Source organism: Stegostoma tigrinum, chromosome 11 (assembly GCF_030684315.1).
Source record: "Stegostoma tigrinum isolate sSteTig4 chromosome 11, sSteTig4.hap1, whole genome shotgun sequence".
Taxonomy (NCBI): domain Eukaryota; kingdom Metazoa; phylum Chordata; class Chondrichthyes; order Orectolobiformes; family Stegostomatidae; genus Stegostoma; species Stegostoma tigrinum.
Window position 1 is genome coordinate 36,815,608 of NC_081364.1, and position 24,068 is coordinate 36,839,675.

At 40.2% G+C, this 24,068-nt stretch overlaps 1 protein-coding gene across 5 annotated transcripts in view; it reads left to right on the plus strand.

Moving 5' to 3' along the window:
• The window catches only part of LOC125460282 (contactin-4-like), a 2,333,145-nt gene that overhangs the window by 123,829 nt on the left and 2,185,248 nt on the right, over positions 1-24,068 (plus strand). Inside the window, exon 2 of one of the 5 annotated variants that reach the window (XM_048547569.2) lies at positions 5,874-5,977. The exons of the other annotated variants lie outside the window; for them this stretch is intronic. The gene's annotated coding sequence lies outside the window, so the exon portion shown is untranslated. The remainder of the gene's footprint in view (positions 1-5,873; positions 5,978-24,068) is intronic. 5 annotated transcript variants of the gene reach the window in all.

The following is a 24,068-nucleotide window of genomic DNA, read 5'->3' on the forward strand; positions in this document are numbered from 1 at the left end:
TTTAAAAGACACTTAGATAAGCACGTGAATAGGAAATGTTTGGAGGGATATGGGATAGGCACAGGCAGGTGTGATTTGTTTAGTTTGGCATTATGGTTGCCATAGACTGGTTGGACCAAATGGTGTATTTCCATGCTATATGATTCTGTGGCTCTGCTTGTTTCTTTTGCAAAACACTGAAAACTGTACCCTCTGGTTCCAGATCACTTTCTCCATTTTCACTCTCTCCAGATCCTGCGTGGTTTTACTGCTATTTCATCTCCTCTTCATCTTCTCCTCTCCAAGGAAACAAACAGCCTCAACTTGTCCCATCATTCCACATTGCTGAAGTGCCTCATCCCTAGAACTGTGTTAATAAAGCCTCTTTCATAAAGCCTCATAAAGCAATCTTTCCAATGCATTCACATCCATCCTATAGTGTGATGCCCAGAACTGTACACAGTTCTTCAAATGACGAAACTATTGTCTTATATCAGTGCATCATAACCATCATGCTCTGCTCAATGCCCCTACTTGTGAAGCCTGGGATACTATATGCTTTTATTAGCAGCTCTCTCTATCTCTTATACCACCTTTAATGACTATGCACACAACACCTAGTTTTTTCTGCTCCAGCACACCTGTTGTCTCTCCATGTTCTTTGTACCAAAGTACACCACTTCACATTTCAGAGATTGATCTTTATTTGCCATCATATTCCCAAACTAAACTAATCCCATCTGCCTGCCCTTGGCCCATATCCCTCCAAACCTTTCCTATTCACGTACTTATCCAAATGTCTTCCAAACGTTGCAACTGTACCTGCATCCATCACTTTGTCTGGAAGTTCATTCCTCAAACGAACCACTCTCTGTGTAAAACAGTTGCCCCTCATGTTCCTTTTAAATTCTTCTCCTCTCACCTTAAAAATATGACTTGCAGTTTTGAACTCCCCTCCTGACGGAAAAGACTGCTGATATTCAACTTACTTATGCCCATCACTATTTGAAAACCTCAAGAAAGTAACCTCTCAACCTCCTGCGATCCGGTGAAAAAAAGGTCCCAGCCTGTCCAGTCTATTTTTATGTCTCAAACCCTCCAATCCTGGCAACAACCTGGTAAATCTTTTCTGAACCCTCTTGACAAGACATGAACACACTTTGATGAGCTCTTACTCTCCAGTCAATTAGCCTGGTCACAACTGAGATGTGGCTTTTGGAATTGTGAGACTAATCATGGTGTCTTTGTTTCCAGGGCTTATGCCCAGGACAGCTGAGCATTTTGAGATGAGGCAACCATTTGGTGTGGGAAGGTACACATCAGACCACAGTATTTCTAGCAGTCAATCATTAGAGATAAATGCAGTTTATAAACTTAATCTTATCTGGAATGTATGTGAATAAAAATTTGTTCAAAGAATGTTAAAAATTTTGAGTACAGATATATTTGACAAGTGTGTCATGCTATTACTGTGAAATCTAACTGTCGAATAGTTTAGTGTCTGGAAATTAAAACAAACTATTCATATTAAAAGTTGCGTTTCAGCAAATCGCTTGGAACTCTATTTAGCCCTGTAACAGCTATTTCAGTGCTCTATTTTACAATGTATTAATGTGATAAAACTTGCAGAGTATAGCACAATCAACATTGAGCAGCAAACATAACAGACATTGAAACAGCTGATAATGTGTTGTATATACATTGGATTTACTGGAGTTCAAATTGATGGAGTTTGCCTGAAGCAAGCTTTGTTCAATATGAAAGCCTTAAAGTGCGTATAACTGTTTGAGACAAGCTTTATTTCAGATGCCATGGTTCATCATCCAATAATTTCCTTTTCTGAGAGCATATAATGAAATCTTTAGGGAGATTTTCAAAGGTTTTCAAAATTTCTTTATCCATTCAAATTGTGGATATTTTTTCTTTGGCCTTGCAATACATTTCTTCTCTTATTTTGTTCTTCCTCCATCTCTGATTTTGCTTTCCATACTTCCCACTTCTATCTCCAGTGAGCCCACGTACTTGAATCTGTTCACTTTCTCCAAGTTTTCATCCATAATCTTTACATCACCTCGGTAATTTTCTTTCTTAAGTTCAAGCCATTTGTCAATACATTGGATCTTTGACACATTGGTACCTCTGTTTTCTGGTGCTTTTCTCCCAGTCTCTGGACACTGAGTCATAATCTGATCATCTCCACCACATAGCTCGTTATCATCTGCAAACATTGTTAGTACGGTTTTGTCTCACTTCCTCATCTGTGACAATCAAAAGAAGGGGTTCAGTGCTATTCCTCGGTGTAACTTAACATTAAATTTGATAGTATCACCAGCCTCCAAACTGTTTCTTACAAATGTCCGGCATTCCTCATTTATGTGCTGTTATAGTCTATACATTTCTTAAGCACTCATCAATTGTGGATCTCTCCAGATGCCCTTGCTTGTCTCCTCATCGATTAAGTCGATGAATATAGTCATAATGTTGCATCAGCCTTCCTGATACTTCTCCATCACTTGACTTCAAAATGGCATTGGTTGAGGTTGGGGTGCGGTGGGTGTGCAGGTGAGAGATTTGGGAGATTTTCAAAAATGTATCTGAACTGACTTCTAAAGAGTCACGGTATTTTCTTGCCTGAGGCCTATGACTCTCTCCCGCTTCCTAAATATAGAAGATTAATTCCTTAGGTTTTGATGGACTGGCAATAAATTTTTACATTTTTATTGCACTGTCGAAGAATTCAAGTAAAATTAGACTCTTGTTTAGAAAAATTTCTGAAGATTTTCTGAAATTCAAAGGCAAATCTTTGTCCAATTAAAAATAGGATTGATGTCTTTTTTCTGATCATATTCTGCTGTTCTGTTGAGCATATTTATGTGATTATTGTGTTTATAACTGATTTTGCTGCTTCTCATCTTCGTACATAGTAGTTGAAAAGCACCCCCATGATACAGTCATACGAAGCCACGCTTTTCCTTGGAGACAAAGGAGATCAGGCCTTTCTTTACAGTTGTTCTGATAATTTCAAATTGTATTCCTCCAATTTCATGTTAATCGCTTCTATCACTGAATGCAGTATATAAAGGATTTAATGTTAGTTACGTACAGCTTTCAGAGCAAAAGTTACTTTGTCTATTTACCCTTTGTCCATTTTTAAGGTCTTGCCACACAAAATTGAGGTATCCTTAAGATGAATACATAGACTGGAAAGAATTCCTAAAGGCCTGAACAAAGATCATAATTTAAAGGCAACAATATTTCATCTGCAATATCGTCAACTATTTAATCAACCCCACTATCAACAACTTTCAATTCTTTTAATGGTCAGATAAAGGATGTTTTGGAGCAGATATTTAACTTCATTGATGGCTATGAATAATATTGTTAATATAAACCACACAGTCACTTATAGAATCAACTATTCTAATTGATTCTTTCTGTCATAATACTGGACAAGTGACTCTTGCATAACTTTCCTAATCAGCCTTTGTTTCATTTTACTTAATTTTCTGAGGAATTCAGCTAATTGCAAATTGAGGTTTAACAGAGCTGCAGCTCCAAAATGCTGCAACATAAACTGCTGAAATTGTCCTCGGCTGTCTTTCCCATAGCACGGGATGAAAATATCCCGAAGTGACATGTGTTATCCTGTCATCCTCACTCCCACATAGGTACATTACTTTCTTGGATTTACCTTGTCAATTCGTTATTGCCTATTATAACAAGATTTTGGCAAGTGCAGTACAAAGTTATTATTTCCTGCTGAGTAATTGTAATTCAATCATGATGACTCAGCCATCAAGGTCATTGTTAACATTCAGAACTCAGATCAGGAGATCAGTCAGTGTCAATTGATATGCTACTTCCAGTTTTCTAGGTGTTCATTTCTTGAGACGTCAACTTGTATTTAATGTCCTCAATCCCCTGCTGGCCTGTGATATCTTAGGACTGTAGGAGTAGGAGGAGGCAGTTTATATTCTAAAGCATGTTTAACACAATCGTGACGAGATTGTATATTAAATCTGCCTGTCTTGGTTTGGGAACCTTAATGTCCTTAGCTAACAAATAAACACAAGTCTAATTTTCAAATTTTCATTTCATCCTCTGCATTAGCAGCTTTTTAGATATTATTTTCCTCAATTTCCCCTTGTTGAATCTGTGCTGAAAGCAGTCATGATTGAACAACTCTCCTTTTAATTCGTCCATGACAGAACAACTCTCCACACCTCAATTGAACCCATTCCGTATAACATCTAATTATGTGTCAATTCTTCCAAATATGTTATCTGATTCCACATCTTTTTAAACAGAGTGGCATGGTTAAATGTGTTCATGTACATCTGTACGTAGCATTTTAGTTTATCTAGTTCTTGTGCATCCTGATGTAGGCAAGTTGTATGCTCCCACTTTTTAACCAATTTTGTCCTAAGTGTCACACAAAGGACACAAATTGTTTAAATCCTGAAAACTTTAAAATGGTTGAGTGATGGTTTCATCCAACCTACCTCTTTGAGGTGAATTGAATAGCCCCTCATACATTGTTATTGGGAAGCTATGATTCCTTATTGTAAGGTCAAAAGTATTGGAGGCGCAGTAATTTCCAGGCTTAATTAGTTTCAAATAGCAGTGCTTAATGTCCATTTAAAGTAACTACAGGTTCTCTGATTTCTCATTACTGCCAAACCTTGGGTAATTAAATCATATGTAAGGTCTTGAGGCTCCCATTATAGGAATGTTCAGCTATTATTGTTGACCTCTGTGAAATATTTACTGAGGTGTAAAGGGAGATCAAATGTATGCTATGAAAGTCAGTGTCGTGAACAACTTCTGGATGCATTTCCACATGGTGTTTGAATAAATATTGAAAGAATAAAAATATTATGACAAACTGAAGTCCAAATTCCTGCATGGACCTTTGGTCAGCATTTACTTCAATGCTAGAATTAGAAAGTATTTGTGGGCAGAATGGGGGCACTAGATGGTATTGTCAAGGATGTTGCAATCGATGGCCTACAGAGCATGAAGTTGCAAGAAGTGCAAAGGAGGTTGAGGACAGCTGCCATACAAACTAAAGGTTAGAAGTGGCTGTGTCTTTGGAATTAGCCTCCATATTCACTAAAAAACAAAATGCTTTACACGGAAAATTTATGCAGATTCAGTTTTTAATCTCCCAGGACATATTTCAATGACCTGAGAACAAAATCTGAGTGATGTTGCCAAACATGGCATAATTTAAACCAAGACCATAAAAGCTGAACACAGGGGATACTCTCTGAGCTGTAGAGTAGATGGGCAGCTGAAAGGTTGAAGATTGTTGTTAATAGGTATTTGTATTTGATTTATTATTATCGCATGTACTGAGTTACGGTGAAAAATATTGTATTCTAACTAGACAAATCATACCTTACATAAGTTCATCAGGGTAATAGAACAGAATGCAGAATATAGTGTTACAGCTAGGGGAAAGGTGCAGAGAAAGATAAACTCTAATATATGAGAGGCCTGTTCATAAGTCTGATACCAATGGAGAAATTGCTGTTCTTAAAGGTGACAGATCTGTGTCTTTTTCCATGTGTTGCAGTTTTCGGAAATTCTTCCCATTAAGATGCAAGTATGTTTTGAGCTTTCTGTATATTATGTATGAAGAAGAGGGAAACATGAGAGGTTATTAATATTTTCTGTGTTACATTTTCCTTCAATCTTCTCACACTCAAGAGAGTACCCCACAGAGAAAGCCAGGTCAAGGAGAAAGGAGGTCAGACTGGTTGTTGGAAGCAAGCAGAGGTGAATGTAAGCAGGATGGGTCAAAAAATAAAATTGCTGCAGAAAGTACTTCTGCTTGTAACTATTGAGTCAAAAATTTATTATAAGCCCATTCCATCTTTGTCTTGTTGCAGATGATCCTGGCAACAATTGCGCTTCGTCAGTTTTAATCTGTGTTGCTCCGCTTGCACTTCAAGTTGCAAAGAACCACCTGCTACTGGGTTCTCAGGAGAAAATGGTGAGGTGAGGGCACTCAGGACTTGGTTCTGGGGCATTGTTGTCTCGTGATTGATTCAGTGTATGAAGGAATGAGAGAAAGTCATTTATTGTTGGAAAACTGGTGTTAACAGTTTGGACCCACTTTCCTTGCCAAAAAGTAAAATTGCCTTAAAATTGTGCTGGATAAGTTGAAGCAACAAGGAAATTGAATGTTGTTTTGACAATTCAGCAAATTCTTCATGTGTTCCCTATCAAGTTGCCATACAATGATATAACTATAATATAACTCTGAAAGTTGATAGAACATTGCAATAGATGAGAAATTTAAGATTAAACATGCAACAGCCGTACCATACTTTGGAGGAACTGTTGACTTTGGACTGACAATGGTCCATGTTTTCTGCTATTGGTGTATGTACTAGGACAAAGCTTTGGTGGAACTATTCATTTATGTGTGTCTTATACATTAACTAAAGAATGATTTCTATTGTTTACCACTAAGCACCCAAAGCAGCAGAAGGCACATTCAGCAGATATTGGCCTTTGCTAGTGTGGCTAAAAATACATGACTGGAAAACAATAGCGCAGGAACACTAAAACTATAGTTCAGACATATTCACTGGGTAATTTCCATCGTTTTATGTAATCTCTTGATCAGATTACATTTGTGGTAAGTCATTCCGAGGAAGAGTTATCCAATTAGTTCCACTCACGTACTATTTCCCCATAGGTCTGAACAGTCTTGGTTTGTTTACAAGATTCTATTGAATTGTTTTTATTGAATTATTTTGGAAGTTACGATTGTATTTAATTCCACCACCCTGTGCTGAGAGGAAAATCTTCCTCAGAGAAACGGCCAACAAAATAGCAGAAATAAAATATTTTGTGTCTGTTAAACTATAAATTTAATTTAGCTATCAGTGCAAGAGAAATGTGATAAACTGCAAACGATCAAGACAGAAGCAACAAATATATTTTCCAGTGGTAATGGGAACTGCAGATGCTGGAGAATCCAAGATAATAAAATGTGAGGCTGGATGAACACAGCAGGCCAAGCAGCATCTCAGGAGCACAAAAGCTGATGTTTCGGGCCTAGACCCTTCATCAGAGAGGGGGATGGGGTGAGGGAACTGGAATAAATAGGGAGAGGGGGGGAGGCGGACTGAAGATGGAGAGAAAAGAAGGTAGGTGGGGAGGAGAGTATAGGTGGGGAGGTAGGGAGGGGATAGGTCAGTCCAGGGAAGACAGACAGGTCAAGGAGGTGGGATGAGGATAGTAGGTAGGAGATGGAGGTGCGGCTTGGGGTGGGAGGAAGGGATGGGTGAGAGGAAGAACGGGTTAGGGCGGCAGAGACAGGTTGGACTGGTTTTGGGATGCAGTGGGTGGGGGGGAAAGAGCTGGGCTGGTTGTGTGGTGCAGTGCTGGGAGGGGACGAACTGGGCTGGTTTTGGGATGCGGTGGGGGAAGCGGACATTTTGAAGCTGGTGAAGTCCACATTGATACCTTTGGGTTGCAGGGTTCCCAAGCGGAATATGAGTTGCTGTTCCTGCAACCTTCGGGTGGCATCATTGTGGCACTGCAGGAGGCCCATGATGGACATGTCATCTGAAGAATCGGAGGGGGAGTGGAAATGGTTTGCGACTGGGAGGTGCAGTTGTTTATTGCGAACCGAGCGGAGGTGTTCTGCAAAGCGGTCCCCAAGCCTCCACTTGGTTTCCCCAGTGTAGAGGAAGCCACAACGGGTACAGTGGATGCAGTATACCACATTGGCAGATGTGCAGGTGAACCTCTGCTTAATGTGGAATGTCATCTTGGGGCCTGGGATAGGGGTGAGGGAGGAGGTGTGGGGGCAAGTGTAGCATTTCCTGCGGTTGCAGGGGAAGGTGCCGGGTGTGGTGGGGTTGGAGGGCAGTGTGGAGCGAACAAGGGAGTCACGGAGAGAGTGGTCTCTCCGGAAAGCAGACAGGGGTGGGGATTGAAAAATGCCTTGGGTGGTGGGGTCGGATTGTAGATGGCGGAAGTGTCGGAGGATGATGCGTTGTATCCGGACACTGTCATCCAGTACTCAGCAAATTCTCATACACATCACTGCATTACAGCATCCTTGTGTGAGGTTGCAGGGAGAGGTTGATGGCACGACCCTGGAGGAGCAGAGAATGTTATTCACCTTATGCAGGACATTTGTTCCAGACTTTGGGGAAAGCACTGACCCAGTGGGAAAACTTACACCAATCTGGTAGGATTTTATCATGTGGCCTCTTCTGGTGGCCTTCTTTGTGCCACCCCATATACCAGGACCTCCAGGTCTCTGCACGTAAAACAGGACCACAATTTCCTCTTCTCACCAGAGTTAAGGAAAATGTCTGCAAACGTTCAGGGCAGCTCCAGACTGTCAGCACTTGACTGGGTGCAAACAGCCTTTTAAATAAGACACCAGTGCCAAGGATGCTGTGATGCAGTGATGTGTATGAGAATTTGCTGAGTACTGGATGACAGTGTCACCACAGGGGCGTAAAAAGGTAGTTAATGAAATTGGCTTGTGGCAACAGTGCAGGAAAAGTCAATAGTCCTAATGGTGAGGACTCTCCATGAAACTCAGTGAAAATTATAATATGGCAAGGTCCATCCCTGTGTGTCTGCACTTCCAAGTGAAATGACCTCTTTAAACATGGCTTTTAAAGACTGTTTATGAACTGCCTTCAGGTTTTGAAAGATACATGAATACTCAAAAGCGTCAAACTTTAGGATAGTGGAACCAAGGGACATCGTTAAAATAGATTTGGCACTTAGTTACCACAGAAGACAAAGTGTGGTAGGTGTTGGGGAATCATCCTCTCTTGAGGTCCTCTCAGCAATATCGTAGGGAATTGTGTTGGGATGTTTCCTGTTCTTGTCGTCATATAAAAAATAACTTTCCCAACAAGGCAAAAAGGAACAAGGGACCTCTGTTTACAGGTAACTGTAGTTTCTGAAACAGGGAAAACTCAAGTTCATGTTCATCCACTGCAAGATTCTCTTGTGGAACTGCAAAATGGGGGGGACCAATAAGAAATGGCATTGAATGCCACAAAAATAGTGTGTTATGTGTATTAGCAAGAGAAGGTGTCTCCCAGTAGATAGCTTGTAAGTGATTGAATTCTCTGACAAGTTGATAGATAACCATACCTGAGGGTTCACCTCAATAAGGAATCCATATTTAGCAGTGAACATCCAGGGCAAACAGTGTTTGGGTTACTGAGGCATCATTTTACCACAAAAATCCCCCAGCATTTTAGCTTTCTAAATGTTTCTTGACCCTGTCTTGGAGTACGCAAGTTGTGTGTGGGAGCCGATCATCCAAGAAATATAAGTAATCCTGAAGTGATTCAATGATGTGCTGCACCAGTTAATATGGGAAATACAACAGTGCTACACAAGGTTTCAGAGTGCCAAGGAAGAAGAAATTTAGACTTACCACATTATTCAAAAATAGGAGAGAACTGTCATTTCCTTCTGGCGATGAAAGAACATGAGGTAGCGATTCACATAAACTACAAAGATTATTTGTTTCCGAGACTCTGTATCCAGCATCTCTCTTCATCAAGATAGGTCTACAGTAGAAGCAGCCACCAAAGGAAATCATCACAGCATATTTCTGAAGAAGGGTCCCAACCCAAAATGTCAACATTCCTGCTCCTCTGTGTTCCTCTGGCTCCAAGATTTGTTATCTCTGACTTCAGCATCTGTAGGTCTTGCTATCTCCTTTTCACAGCTCCATCGACTTGAAATCTTCAAACAGGTGATTCTTATTTATGACATTCTCATTGTCAGGGATGCCACAGAAGATTATGCCTGGTTTATCTAATGGTAAAAAAAATGTTGACTGAGTGCAGATGTTGATCTATGATGTTGTTATGCTCTGAAAGCTTGTGTTTACAAATAAACCTTTTGGACTATAATCTGGTGTCATGAGATTTCTAATCTTGTCCACCCCAGTCCAACACCAGCGCTTCCATTTCATGGCTCTCTATGATATTGGTATTCCAGATCGAAACAAATCATTGCATATAAATGTTTCTCCTCACTGTTACATTGGATTCTTTTTTAATGAAGTGTCTTGAATCTCCATCTTACGGCCACCAACCTTCTATAAATGGAAATGGATCATATTTATTTCTCTTTCTAATGTTTTCACCCATGGATCAACAATTCTGTTGTCTCCGAAGAGCACATTCTAAGAACTAATGTAAAGAATATTGAACATGGTGTTACCCTGACATTGAGAAGAAGAGGAAGAAATCCAAGAACAATGAATGTGAAAAAAGAGAAGCCTTAGACACTCCACAACAGAGCTTTATTCAGTAACTTGTAATGAATGAATGTAAATAACGTTACAGTACTGAAGAGAGTGGGAGAGCCTTATTCTCAGATGAGCAAGCTGGAGCAGTTATGCATAGATACCCACAACTCGAATACACGAAGGAGACGTATCATACTATGCTAGCTGCAGGACTAGTTTAAAGCAAAAAGAATTACTAATTTGCTGATTATAATTAAAAAAACTACTGAATAATACTCCAGGATTATGGAAGCTCAAGTTCATATTTCATAATTAAAAGTAACAATTTTAATCATGTTAAGAAAACTATTAAGCAGTCACTTTGCCAGCAACTTGTTTTTGAAGGTATTCAAATGATAACTCGGATAGTGAAATGTGCTGGATCATATGGGGCAGGTTGATGAGCACAGATTATGCCATTGGTTATTTTGTATTCGGCTTTTCGTTCTGCTGGCAAAATTTTGAGGAATTTTTGTGTAAAATGAGATGCTTCAAACATAACGGAATTGAAATTCAAGGGGATAATAATCTATTTAACTTGGATAGTTGATTCAAAAAGAAATACAGGCATAGGAGATGTATTGTCACCAATAATTTGATTTAAATTATGCTGACCTGACAAAGGCCACGCCTTCCACCAAAGAAAATGTGAATAATACATTGAGTAGATTAATTTCTCCTCAGACTGTCACATGCATTTTTCTAACTTCAAAATTACATTGTTAAAGCTTTATCTAATAAAAGTGCATCAGATAGTACTCAAAGAGCTGAGTTGGTTATTATTTATCTCCTGTTTGACAGAGAAAGCACCTGACATTTCTATAGCCCCAGCAAGGTAGAAAAACACTGCAATGGACTTCAGAGGTATAACTTGGGGGATGGGGGGGAAATGCAACAAGCTTAAAGACTTGCATCAAAAGTAACATTCCATTGGTCGTGTAACTCATTGAAATATTTTGTTTACTTAATTGAAATTGTTTGGATTTGATTCGATTTATGCAGTCGAATGGATGTAATATGTGTTTACTGCTGGCCCTGCAGCATTGGAGTGGTTATGTTAATCATGATGGATAGGATGATGTACCTTTGCTGTCAATAGTGACACATTATTGAGACTGTAAGAGAGGAATGGAAGATCTCTGCTAGAGATTTATAATCAGGTTTTCCATTTGATAGAAAATGATAGAATTTACAGGACTTAAGGAAAATCAAGCAATAGTTAGTTAAGCTAAAGGTAGAGACATAGCATGCTCAGACTTTGATCAGTTTGCTTAAGTTCAGACAACTATGAAAGGCAAAATCCATGATGGTATAGTTATGTATGCATGAATCTTTGGAAGTAGCGCAGTACATGGTGCCAGCAATATTAGCGCAAAACGTGTTCCTTTTATCTGGTTTGTTCTGAGAATACGAGCATTGGTTGGCTTTGTTGCTCAATGTGATTGCTGTTAAAAAGGAGATTGTAAGTGCTTTCTTAAACTGCCACAGTCAATCTAGTCCAAGTAAATGTTGATTCTGTTAAGGGGGAAGTTCCAGGTCTTTGACCTAGCGAAGGGAAAAAAAAAGACATGGTTTCATATCAAGATTGTCACACTGTCAGCAACTTGGTGATTCCTCGTAGGTGGTGGTGTCCTCATGTGTCTCCAGCTCATGTTCTTTTTGGTGGTAGTGATTGTGGGTTTGGAAGATGATGTTGAAGGAAATTTGATGAGTTGTTAATGTACATTATGTCAATGATTCATGCTACTGCAACTTTGTGTGGATACTGGGGGGAGTGAATGCTTAAGATGATTGACTACATTACTGATCAAGCAAGTTGTTTTTGGCTTGGATGACAATCTTTACTATTGTAGTAGCTATGTTTATTTATCCAGGCAAGTGCAGAGCATTCTATCACATTCTTGACTGCTAAATGGTGGCCATATTTTGGGGAATCAGGAACTAAATAATGTGCCATAGAATTCCCAACTTCTTACCTGTTCTTGTAACCACTGTGCTTATATGTCTGGTCCCATTCTATTTCTGATCCATCGTAATATCCAGACCGTGAGGAATTCTGTGATGGTAATGCCATTGAATATAAATGGGAGATGGTTTGATTCTTGGAGATTCTTGTTGACTCTAATTTTGAGTTTTGAGAAGATTTGTAGCTCAGGTTGAGGTTCTGGATGTAAGTTTGCTCGCTGAGCTGCAAGGTTTGTTTTCAGACATTTTGTCACCATTCTGGGTAACATTATCAGTGAGCCTCCGGTGAAGCGCTGGTATTATGTCCCGCTTTCTATTTATGTGTTTAGGTTTCTTTGGTTTGGTGATACCATTTCCTGTGTTGATGTCATTTCCTGTGTTGGTGATGTCATTTCCTATTCTTTTTCTTAGAGGGTGGTAGATGGGCTCCAAATTAATGTGTGTGTTGATGGAGTTCTGGTTGGAATGCCATGCTTCTCGGGATTCTCGTGCGTGTCTCTATTTGGCTTGTCCTAGGGTGGATGTGTTGTCCCAATCAAAGTGGTGCCCTTCCTCATCTGTACGTAAAGATACTAGTGATAGTGGGTCATGTCTAATTTTGACCCAGAAGCTTGATACCACATTAAGTCAAAGGATACTTTTTTGCCAGTCTTAATTTAATGTCAATCTCGATTTTAAGACTTATTGGTCTCAGGATAGGAATTTGATAAAGACTCTGACAAGGATTGTTGGGATCATGGAATTCAATATATCTGTACCCATTCATTGTCTTGCAGGCAAAATCTTGTTGATTGATGATCCCTGTTGCGTTAAGCAATAGCTGCATGCAGGCATCTCTTTAATTGCTATTGATTGGCCATACCCTTCAGTAAAGGACCTGATATGAATGGCTCTACTTCAAGGCAGCATGCCTTCTTTCAAGGAAAGATACATTGTGCCTGCAGGAACTGGAACATTCCTTTGGAAGCTGAATCTGTGCTTTCAGGTTGAAAATTAGTTCAGTAAAGTCGAATGTGTGCAGTAAGGGGTGGAGAGAAGAAAAGACATCTTTAGCAGAAGGTCCTCCAGGCAACTGGAGTCATTGCAGATGTTTTCTCCGAGATTATGAATGATGTGCACAAATTAAAATCAATAACCTAACATGAGTAACTTAAAGTAGAATGAACTTATCTTCAAGTGGCCCCATCCACTGCTCAGTTTCCTGTAAGCTGTAATTTACCTCTCAGGCTCTTCAGCAATTATTGAAGAGAGGGCAGATGTAGATTCAAGAGTTGTGATCCCAACTGATGGTAATACAGAACAGGTTCAATCCCAAGGTGAAGTCTGGCCTGACAGACCATTAGCTTTATTTTTCTGAATTAGCTACCATGGTAGTCAGTCATTGAACATAGTCACATGAATCTGCCAGTCTGCATTTAACAAAAGAACGGAAGTTTATTTCATCAGAAGGGAAATTAATTCAGAAGCTATAAATCACAATTTGGAAAGATCTAATTGTCAGAAGCAGAAAGAAAATTTCAAAACTTTTGTTGACCTCGCGATATTCTTTTCCAGGAAGTCAAACCCGCTAAAGTATCACTCTTATCTTTAATCTTTAATTTCTTACCAACAAAGTTGAATGCTTATCAGAGAAGTTTTGCGCATTCACCAGATATGATTCTGTCCATTTATAACTATATGTGAGGTGAACAGACACAAGGTAATTCGCTGAACTGTATGTAAAAAAAAACACTCTGGGATTTTCCCGGCTCTGTCTACTTAGATAACTTTAGGTGCCTTTACAGCTCTGATGGTCTGCAGACTGCCAAAACTAAAACTGTCCTTCTGCTGGTACGCATCTTTACTCACCGAAGTGAGCCTGTTTGTGACCCCTTTCCATCTGTCTCTCTATTGATTGTAAATGCACAACTTAGCAAAATCTTCAGTAATTATCTCACCATCCAGCTTGCCGAGTCATTTTGTTCACATCCACTGATTCCTTTGAAATGCTTTTTTGGCCCACGACTAAAAAAATGAGTTTTTGTACCTTGGAGGAAAACAAGTCACCTTCACAGAATTTCAAAAAAAAGAGCCCATTTTCTTCTCTTTTAGAATTCAAGCAGCCAAATAATAATAACAATAACAATATCATAAGCTTTCATCACACTTGATTAACAAAGGGCCCATTCAGCTGAATGATTTGTATGCTTGGATATGTTGCCCTGTCTTATGTTTGTAACTTCTGCTCCCAACACTCACTCACTTTGCCAGTGGCCTTGCTGTTGGATGACAGCTCATCAGAGCAAAGTGCCTCAGGTGAAGTAGGTTCAGAGCTGCCCGAGACTGCTCTCAAAAGCCATCTGCTTTGTCGTCAATAAAATGTCAACACCCAATGGGCAAGTACCAAGAAAGGCAAAGGTACAAAATGGGCTTTAGAGAGTAATTAGTACACATTTGTATGCTCTGTGCCATGGTTCTTTTTGTAACTTTTACTTGCAGTGTTTATTTTTTGTATTTACTTCTGCATATATTAAGTAATTGTTTTTAAACTTAGATTGAAACGTGCATTTTCTGTTGGTTTTTATTTTTAGATCTTCTTTTAGAAGGTGACACAATGGTCAGTGATTTAAGTACACTGAGACCATTGTTAAATGTGTTTGAGATCATTTGTATTGCACTTGAATTATTTGACTACCAAAATCTGACCAGAAGGGGCGATTTACATAACAGCCTCCCTTCCACTTTGTCTGCCTCCACTTCCTGTTGCATATGATCGCCCAGTTTTTATCCCTTGTACTCCTGCTACTCAGCTTCTCCCCTGTTGAGCAGTGGCAAGAGCTGTTTCTGAACTATTGTGCTTACAAAGGCTCATAACTTGGACTGTTTGAATAGCAGTCTCACAATGATGATATAAAAGAATAGATGACTGAGAGGGGTCACAAACAGGCTCACTTCGGTGAGTAAAGATGCGTACCAGCAGAAGGACAGTTTTAGTTTTGGCAGTCTGCAGACCACCAGAGCTATAAAGGCACCTAAAGTTATCTAAGTAGACAGAGCCGGGAAAATCCCAGAGTGTTTTTTTTTACATACAGTTCAGCGAATTACCTTGTGTCTGTTCACCTCACATATAGTTATAAATGGACAGAATCATATCTGGTGAATGCGCAAAACTTCTCTGATAAGCATTCAACTTTGTTGGTAAGAAATTAAATATTAAAGATAAGAGTGATCATGTCTTCAGCAAGAAAAGTCAAAATAATGTAAAGCTACAAATAGTATGCAGCAAACTTGTTATTATTTGAACTATAATGACTCAGTCATCACTCAAAACTATACAAAACAACATACAACAGTTCCGTCATATTGACTGACATGCTTTATGCCTCAAGAATAAACAGAGATAAAACCAGTTTCTAGATGTGAACAAGATCTTTATTTGCAATATCTACAACCTCAAACTTACTATGGGGTGGCTCTTGTGGCACAGTGGTAGTGTTGTTTTTGTCTGAGCCAGAAGACCTAGGTTTAACTCCCACCTGCTCCAGACGTGAACAGGTTGATTGGAAAATATCCAGTTTCTTGCTTCAATTTAGTTTTTCTCTCTTATTCATCACACCTAGGCTTAAGTAAATGCACACAGTGTAGTGAAGCATCATCTGCAAAGACAAAGCATTCACTTTCAACCACTGCTTGTACCTGTCAAAGGGAAATGAATGAATATTTTTATAACATTCTCCCATCAATCTGGATTTGTTTCCCTACGTTATTTTGCAAAAACACATTTCTAAAATGTCATTACTTCAGTGCTCAGAAAATCTCAGACCACAGAAGTGTGATAGAATATCATACCTACAGTGTGGAAACAGGCCCTTTGGCCCAACAAGTCTACACAGAACCTCAGATCATCCCACCCAGGCCCATCCCCCTATAACCTCCCCCTCCCTGAGCACTGTGGACAATTTCGCACGGCCAATCCACCTAACCTGCACATCTTTGGACTGTGGGAGGAAACCAGAGCACCTGGAGAAAACCCACACAGACATGGGGAGAACGTGCAAACTCCTCACAGACAGATGCCCACAGCTGAAATTGAACCTGGGGCCTTGGTGCTGGGAGGCAGCTGTGCTAAACACTGTGTCACTGTGCCACCCTATGCAGAAGGAGGCCATTGAGCCATTGTGCCTTCACTGGCTCATCAAATGATTATCATTTCTTTGTGACAATATCCTGCTTTTTTCATGTGTCCTTAGATGCTATTTTATCAAACTAGTTCTTCACTGACCTCTTAAATATCTCAATTGAATGCCTTCATTACATCCCCAGACCATGCATTCCATACCCTAACTAGTCATTGAGTGAAAAAGTTTTTCTCATATCCCCCCTGTTTCTTTTGTGAAATTCTCATATCTCCCTTTTTCCCCTTTTTTAAAAAAATCTCTACCTTCTTGTTCTTGCTCCTTTTAGAAGTGAGGAGTTTCTCCCTAAAAGCCCAACCATCACTCTCAATAATGGAAACCTCAATCAAACCTCATCTTGGCCGCCTTCTATACCAGAGGAACAGGTCCAGTGTCTTCAACGTATCCTCAGAACTGAAGTTTCTCATCCTTGGAACCATTCTTAGAAATCACTTCTGTACTTTCTCCAATGTGTTCACATCCTTCCTCTAATATGGAACCCAGAACTGTCCTGTTAATATGTTCGAGATTTGAAGTCACACATTTGCAGTGAGCGAGCTGTCAAAATGGACAGACTTGGCGAACATGGCAGAACCATATGTCCGAGCTGCTGTTCCTCTATGAACTCAGTTTGTGTTGTTGAGCACTTCCCAGTTCTGTAAGTGGTGTGAGTGTGGAACAAGCAATGTGGAGTTTGTGTCGTAAGCATGGGCATTGACATTTCAAATACATTTCAGTTCTGGTTGCTTGGTTTCCTGTGAAATTTGATGCACTCAATTTTCCCCAAATTTTTGCACATTGAACACAACTGTTGTTGGAATTCAAGACCCTGAGGTGGCTGTCCAGAGAAGAGAAACCTGAAGCCAAAAAGAAAACTAATTGTAAAAATACCTGAGTCTGACAAGCAGTCAAAAGAAGTAGGTGTAAGGCTGCAGTTGGTGACATTTTTGGCCAGTGAAGAAATCTATCTACTCATGTCACATCACTATGATATCTCTACTGCTCTTTTATTGAAACATTCCCTATTTGAATTTGAAACCCTACACACACAGCCACAACCAAAAGTCTTAATATTTGTGCAGTGACTGCAGGTATCCTCCAACTGACAGTTGCCTGAGCAGCAGAAACTTTGTTTGAAAACACCAATGTTGTCCTCCTGGCAAGGTAAGCATTTATTTCCCATCTGTAATTGCTAATCCCTCAAGTGACAGTGAGACTGTCCTTGAATTGCTGCATTCTTTGGGATGTTACAACACCCACTGTGCTCTTAGGAAGAGGATGCTGCAATTTTGACCCAGAAACAGTGAAGGAATTATAATATTGTTCCAAGTCAGGATGGTTTGCGGTGAGGAGGGGAACCTGCAATTGGTGGTATTCCTACTGGACTGAAGGAATTGAGAGGAACCCAGGCATAGTTTGCTGATTCTCTCCTTTGGCTTGTGAAAATCACTTAGTTTTCCTGAGATGTATGCAAGGTAACTTGCAGTCAACAGGATCCTGAACTGCGGTAAAGCTGGTAATCTGAAATACATTAGCCAGAGACAAGCAGTCAGAACAAACACAAAGGAGATTAATTCAGAATAATTCTTCCTATACTAAGAGGCTGTTTGTTTTCCCTCGTGGCTTCTATTATCCAAAGAAGTGTAGGAGTGCTTTTCCTGACCCAGACAAAGACTCAGGAGGCAGGCAGGATTCAGGCAAGTGGAAGATGTTTATTCAAGCAGAAACTGGTATATGCAGGGAGAGGGCCGAAAGATTTTCCTCGAATCTGCCTTCAGAAGATAGATCAATGACACACTCTCTGCTTTTACAAAGAAATACAACATTTTTATTCATTTTGTGTTAAAATAATCTAAAACAATTAATTCACTGTCCTTCCCCCAATCTGAACACCCAATCCTATTGTACACCTAATCAGTGATGGATTCTTTCATAGACAGCCCCAAGTTCCCATGATCTTGTTATATTAGCTCAATATTGTAATCTGTACGCCTTGGGATATTTCCACGCATCCTGTTGTTTCACATTTCTAAGGTTTAACGGCTATACTCCTTTGGGTCTTTCTCAGGCTTGTTTATCTGTAAGGACCGCTCAAATTCTATTAACCATTGTATTTTGGTGCTGCCTTTTATCACAATCATTAACACCTTTTACTTTCCCACTGTCCCAAATACATAATGTAAAAATAAAATGTCAGTTAGTTTTAGTTAATTGCTATGAGGTGAACTTCTGTTATAAAGTTAATTATAAGTGTAACGTTACACAACTACTTCTACTGTCGGCATTTTGTAATTTACGGGTTGTGATTTATTTATCTTGTTCATGGCATATGGGAAGGCATCTTCTAAGGCTGGTTAACTTTCACATCTAAGCTTGAATGTATTTTAAGGCTTGTAGTATATTCTGTTTATGAATTGAAACAAACTTCTATGATTAGAGCATTTTATCTAGAAACTATTTAATAAAGCTGATAGCTTCAAAGAGGTGACTATTTACAATGAAGTAACTAACTGTTACCCTTGCAGCTGCTTGAGGACCTCATCCAGCACCTGACATTATTCATTTACTGGGAGAATCTTTGTTTCATTAATAAAGCTGGGATTGGCCTTTCATCTGCCCTACGGCGTCCTTTATCAGTCCTGCCTCAGATGGAAATATAGTGTTCTTATACTGACTTTCTAGCAGTTCTGTTCGAAGGTACCACTGTATGTCACTGTGTGAGCAGGCTGCTTCATTTTGGTTAGCTTCTGTCTGCCATCTTGTAAGCAGGCATGGCCCACTTCATGTGGTCAGGTACAAGTCACCTGAAACAGCCAGGCACAGGTCACCTTTGCAGGAAGGAACAAAATGCATTACAGAGAAGAACCATGGTTATATCATCAGCAATAAGCTGTCCTTGCCTCACTTTAGGATTGTCGTCTTGCCTGATTCCAGTCATAGCTTATTTGCTGCTTATTTGATGATTTTTCCTCACTGAAATTTGAAGGAATTTATTTTAAGAAAGAAGAGCATAACTAGGTGTATGGTCCTCAAATCTACCCTGGCATTCATTGGAGATCGTTGTTGACTTAAATTTGACCTCGAAAGCCCACCTGTTCCAGTTAATCGTTGATTTCTGTGTTGTTTCAAAATCTGTCAATCTTGATCTTGAAGATATTCAATGACTCATGCTCCAAAATCCTGAAAGACACTCAGCGAATGTGGCATCTTTTCAAAATCCACCCCCCAACCCTTCCCTTCCTACTTTTTCTTGTCTATCGTCTTGAGCCATTCCACAAGACCTCTGTATGTTCTGTCATTCACACTTGATTCAAAGATGAAGGCCTGAAAGGTCACTGATTTGTAGAATCAAATTGTTTCAGTATGAACCTTAAGAAGTGCTTCAGCTCTAACCACACAAATCCCTACAGGCTATTCAGACTTCAACCACACAAAAACACTGACGATTACATCAGCAAGCAGAAGAAATAAACCAGCAATTGCACTGTAAGTTGTTCATGATCCCTTTAAATAGCATTGATGTCAGGCTTTCTTACAATTTACCATGTGCTCAGTTGCGCTTGTGTAATATAACAGCCTGCATTTAGAGATTGCCTTAAACATAACAGATCATCCCAAGACATTTCACAGGAGCACTACAAAGTAAAATTTGATAAAGAGATATTAGAGCTGATGATGAAAATTTTGGTCAAAGAGGCAGGCTTATCTTAGAGACATACAATCATAGAGATCTACAGCAGTGGAAACAGGCCCTTTGGCCCAACTTGCTGACACCGTCCAGTTTTCACGACTTAAACTAGTCCCATTTGTCTGTATTTGGTCCATATCTTTCCATACCTAGCCCATCCATGTACCTGTTTGAATGTTTCTTAAATGACAAAATTGTACTCACTTTCGCCACTACCTCTGGCAGCACATACCAGACACTCATCACCCTTTGTAAGGGAAAAAAAATACCCTTCTGGACTCTTTTGTATGTCTCTCTTCTCACCTTAAACCTTACCAAAATGAAAACCTGGCATTTATCTAAATGAATTTCGAACAGCAATTCCTAAGCGTACTGCCCAAATTGATCAAGATTTCACTGCATTTCCACAAAACCTTCTTCACTGTCCACCATATCACTAACCTTGGTGTCATTTGAAAACCTAGTAAGCATACCTCCTAAATTCTCATCCAAACCATTTATATAAATGACAAATAGCAGTGGTCCCAGCACCAAACACTGTGGCACACCAATGGTCACAGGTCTCCATCTAAAAAGCCAACTCTCTGCCACCACCTTCTGTCATCCACCAAAAAGCCAATTTTGTATCCAATTTGCTAACTCTCCCTGGATCCCGTGAGATTTAACTTTACTCAATAACCCGCCAAGTGGTACCTTGTCAAAGGCCTTGAATGTCTTAAAGAGGAAAGACAGAGATTCAGAGAATGTTACAGAGGGAATTTCAGAGGTTAAAGCTGAGGCAGGCCTGTCTATGGTGAAGCAATTGAAATTGGGATGTTCAAGAGGCCAGAATTTGATCTCCCATATCTGAGTTTTGTGGAACTGAAGGATATCTTATAAAAAAGAAAATGTACGACCCAAACTTATTTGAAGTCAAGATTGATAATTTTGAATTTCAAAGCATTGCCTGACTAGAACTTGATTACAAGTCAGTGAGTACTGCAGTTATGTTTGAATGGGAACTAATATGAAGAAGGCAAGGACACAAAATTTTCAATGCCTTGAAGTTTTTAGAAGGTGGAGTGTGAGAGACAGGCTAGGATTTCAATGGAGCTGTCAAGTTTGCAGATAACAAAGCCACGAATGAAGGTTAAGGCAACAGATGAGCTTTGAGAAAGGCAGAATTCAGGCAATGTGATGGAGCTGGAAAGAACTGGTCTCGGTGATGGTGTACAGTGCAGCAGATCAAATCTGACAGCAAGGTTGCAAACAGATTGCAGATTGCCTTAAGAAGTTGCTAGGAAAGAAGGTAAGACCGTGCAGAGCAGGGAGTGGAAATAATAGCCTCAGTCTTTCCAATAATGAATTAGAGGACATTTCTGCTCATCTCGTATCAATGTCAGGTTAGTAGTTTGCTAATCTAGTCACAGTTAAGGAGCTGCGTAAATTGGTGGATAAAGCTGGATGTCTTCAGTGTACATGTGAAAACTAATGCTATGCTGAAGGATAGCATTTGGTAAAGAAACAGGGGAGTACGAAGGATTGATCCTCGAGAAACAAAAGAAATAACTTACATGAATGGGATGATAAACCACAGTAAATAATATTCTGGACAAGAATGGAACCAGGTGAATGTAGCTTCGCTCAACTGGAAGACAATGGAGAAGTATTGAGGGAAGATGGTGTGGTCAATGATGTCAAAGCGTATCGACATGGTGTGGAAGGATTGTTTACTTTTGTTACAGTTTTGTGAGAGTGTAAGTTGTGACTTGGAGCCACTTCAGTCGGCTGGGAGGAGCAGAAATCTGATTGGAGGGATTTATAGACAATAGGTGCTGGAGTAGGCCATTCGGCCCTTCGAGCCAGCACCACCATTCATTATGATCATGGCTGATCATCCACAATCAGTAACCTGTTCCTGCCTTATCCCCATAACCCTTGATTCCACTATCTTTAAGAGCTCTGTCTATCTCTTTCATGAAAGTATCCAGAGAGTTGGCCTCCACTGCCTTCTGGGGCAGAACATTCCATATATCCACCACTCTCTGGGTGAAGAAGTTTTTCCACAACTCTGTTCTAAATGGCCTACTCCTTATTTTTAAACTGTGTCCTCTGGTCCTGGACTCACCCATCAGCGGAAACATGCTTCCTGCCTCCACAGTGTCTAATCCCTTAATAATCTTATAAGTTTCAATCAGATCCCTCTCATCCTTCTAAACTCAAGAGTATACAAGCCCAGTCGCTCCAATCTTTCAACGTATGATAGTCCCGCCATTCCAGGAATTGACCTTGTGAACCTATGCTGCACTCCCTCAATAGCAAGAATGTCCTTCCTCAAATTAGGAGACCAAAACTGCACACAGTACTCCAGGTGTGGTCTCACCAGGACCCTGTACAGCTGCAGAAGGACCTCTTTGCTCCTATACTCAATTCCTCTTGTGATGAAGGCCAGCATGCTATTAGCTTTCTTCACAGCCTGCTGTAGCTGCATGCTTGCTTTCATTGACTGACGTACAAGAACACCTAGATGTCGTTGTTCTTCCCCTTTAACTAATTTGACTCCATTGAGATAGTAATCTGCCTTCCTGTTCTTGCCACCAACGTGTATAACCACACATTTATCCACATTAAACTGCTGCTGCCATGCATCCGTGCACTCACCTAGCCTGTACAAGTCACCCTGTATTCTAATAACATCCTCCTCCCAATTCACACTGCCACCCAACTTTGTGTCATCAGCAAATTTGCTAATATTAGAACATAGAACATGACAGCACAGTACAGGCCCTTCAGCCCTCGATGTTGTGCCGACCTGTCATACCGATCTCAAGCCCATCTAACCTACACTATTCCATGTACGTCCGTATGCTTGTCCAATGACGACTTAATGTCCCTAAAGTTGGCGAATCTACTACCGTTGCAGGCAAAGCGTTCCATTCCCTTACTACTCTCTGAGTAAAGAAACTACCTCTGACATCTGTCCTATATCTTTCACCCCTCAATTTAAAGCTATGCCCCCTTGTGCTCGCCGTCACCATCCTAGGAAAAAGGCTCTCCCTATCCACCCTATCTAACCCTCTGATTATTTTATATGTTTCAATTAAGTCACCTCTCAACCTTCTTCTCTCTAATGAAAACAGCTCTCTGATGAAGGGTCTAGCTGGGCCTGCTGTGTTCATCCAGCCTCACATTTCATTATCTTGGATTCTCCAGCATCTGCAGTTCCCATTATCACTCACTCAAGTCCCTCAGCCTTTCCTCATAAGACCTTCCCTCCATACCAGGCAACATCCTAGTAAATCTCCTCTGCCCCCTTTCTAAAGCTTCCACATCCTTCTTATAATGCAGTGACCAGAACTGTACACAATACTCCAAGTGCGGCCGCACCAGAGTTTTGTACAGCTTCACCATAACCTCTTGGTTCCAGAACTCGATCCCTCTATTAATAAAAGCTAAAACACTGTATGCCTTCTTAACAGCCCTGTCAACCTGGGTGGCAACTTTCAAGGATCTGTGTACATGGACACCAAGATCTCTCTGCTCATCTATACTGCTAAGAATCTTACCATTAGCCCTGTACTTTGCCTTTTGGTTACTCCTACCAAAGTGCATCACCTCACACTTGTCTGCATTAAGCTCCATTTGCCACCTCTCAGCCCAGCTCTGCAGCTTATCTATGTCTCTCTGCAACCAACAGCATCCTTCGTCACTATCCGCAACTCCACCGACCTTAGTGTCATCTGCAAATTTACTAACCCATCCCTCTACGCCCTCATCCAGGTCATTAATAAAAATGACAAACAGCAGTGGACCCAACACCGACCCTTGCGGTACACTACTAGTAACTGGTCTCCAGGATGAACATTTCCCATCAACTACCACCCTCTGTCTTCTTTCAGCAAGCCAATTTCCGACCCAAACTGCTTTCTCTCCCACAGTTCCATTCCTCCGCATTTTGTACAATAGCCTATTGTGGACAACCTTATCGAACGCCTTGCTGAAATCC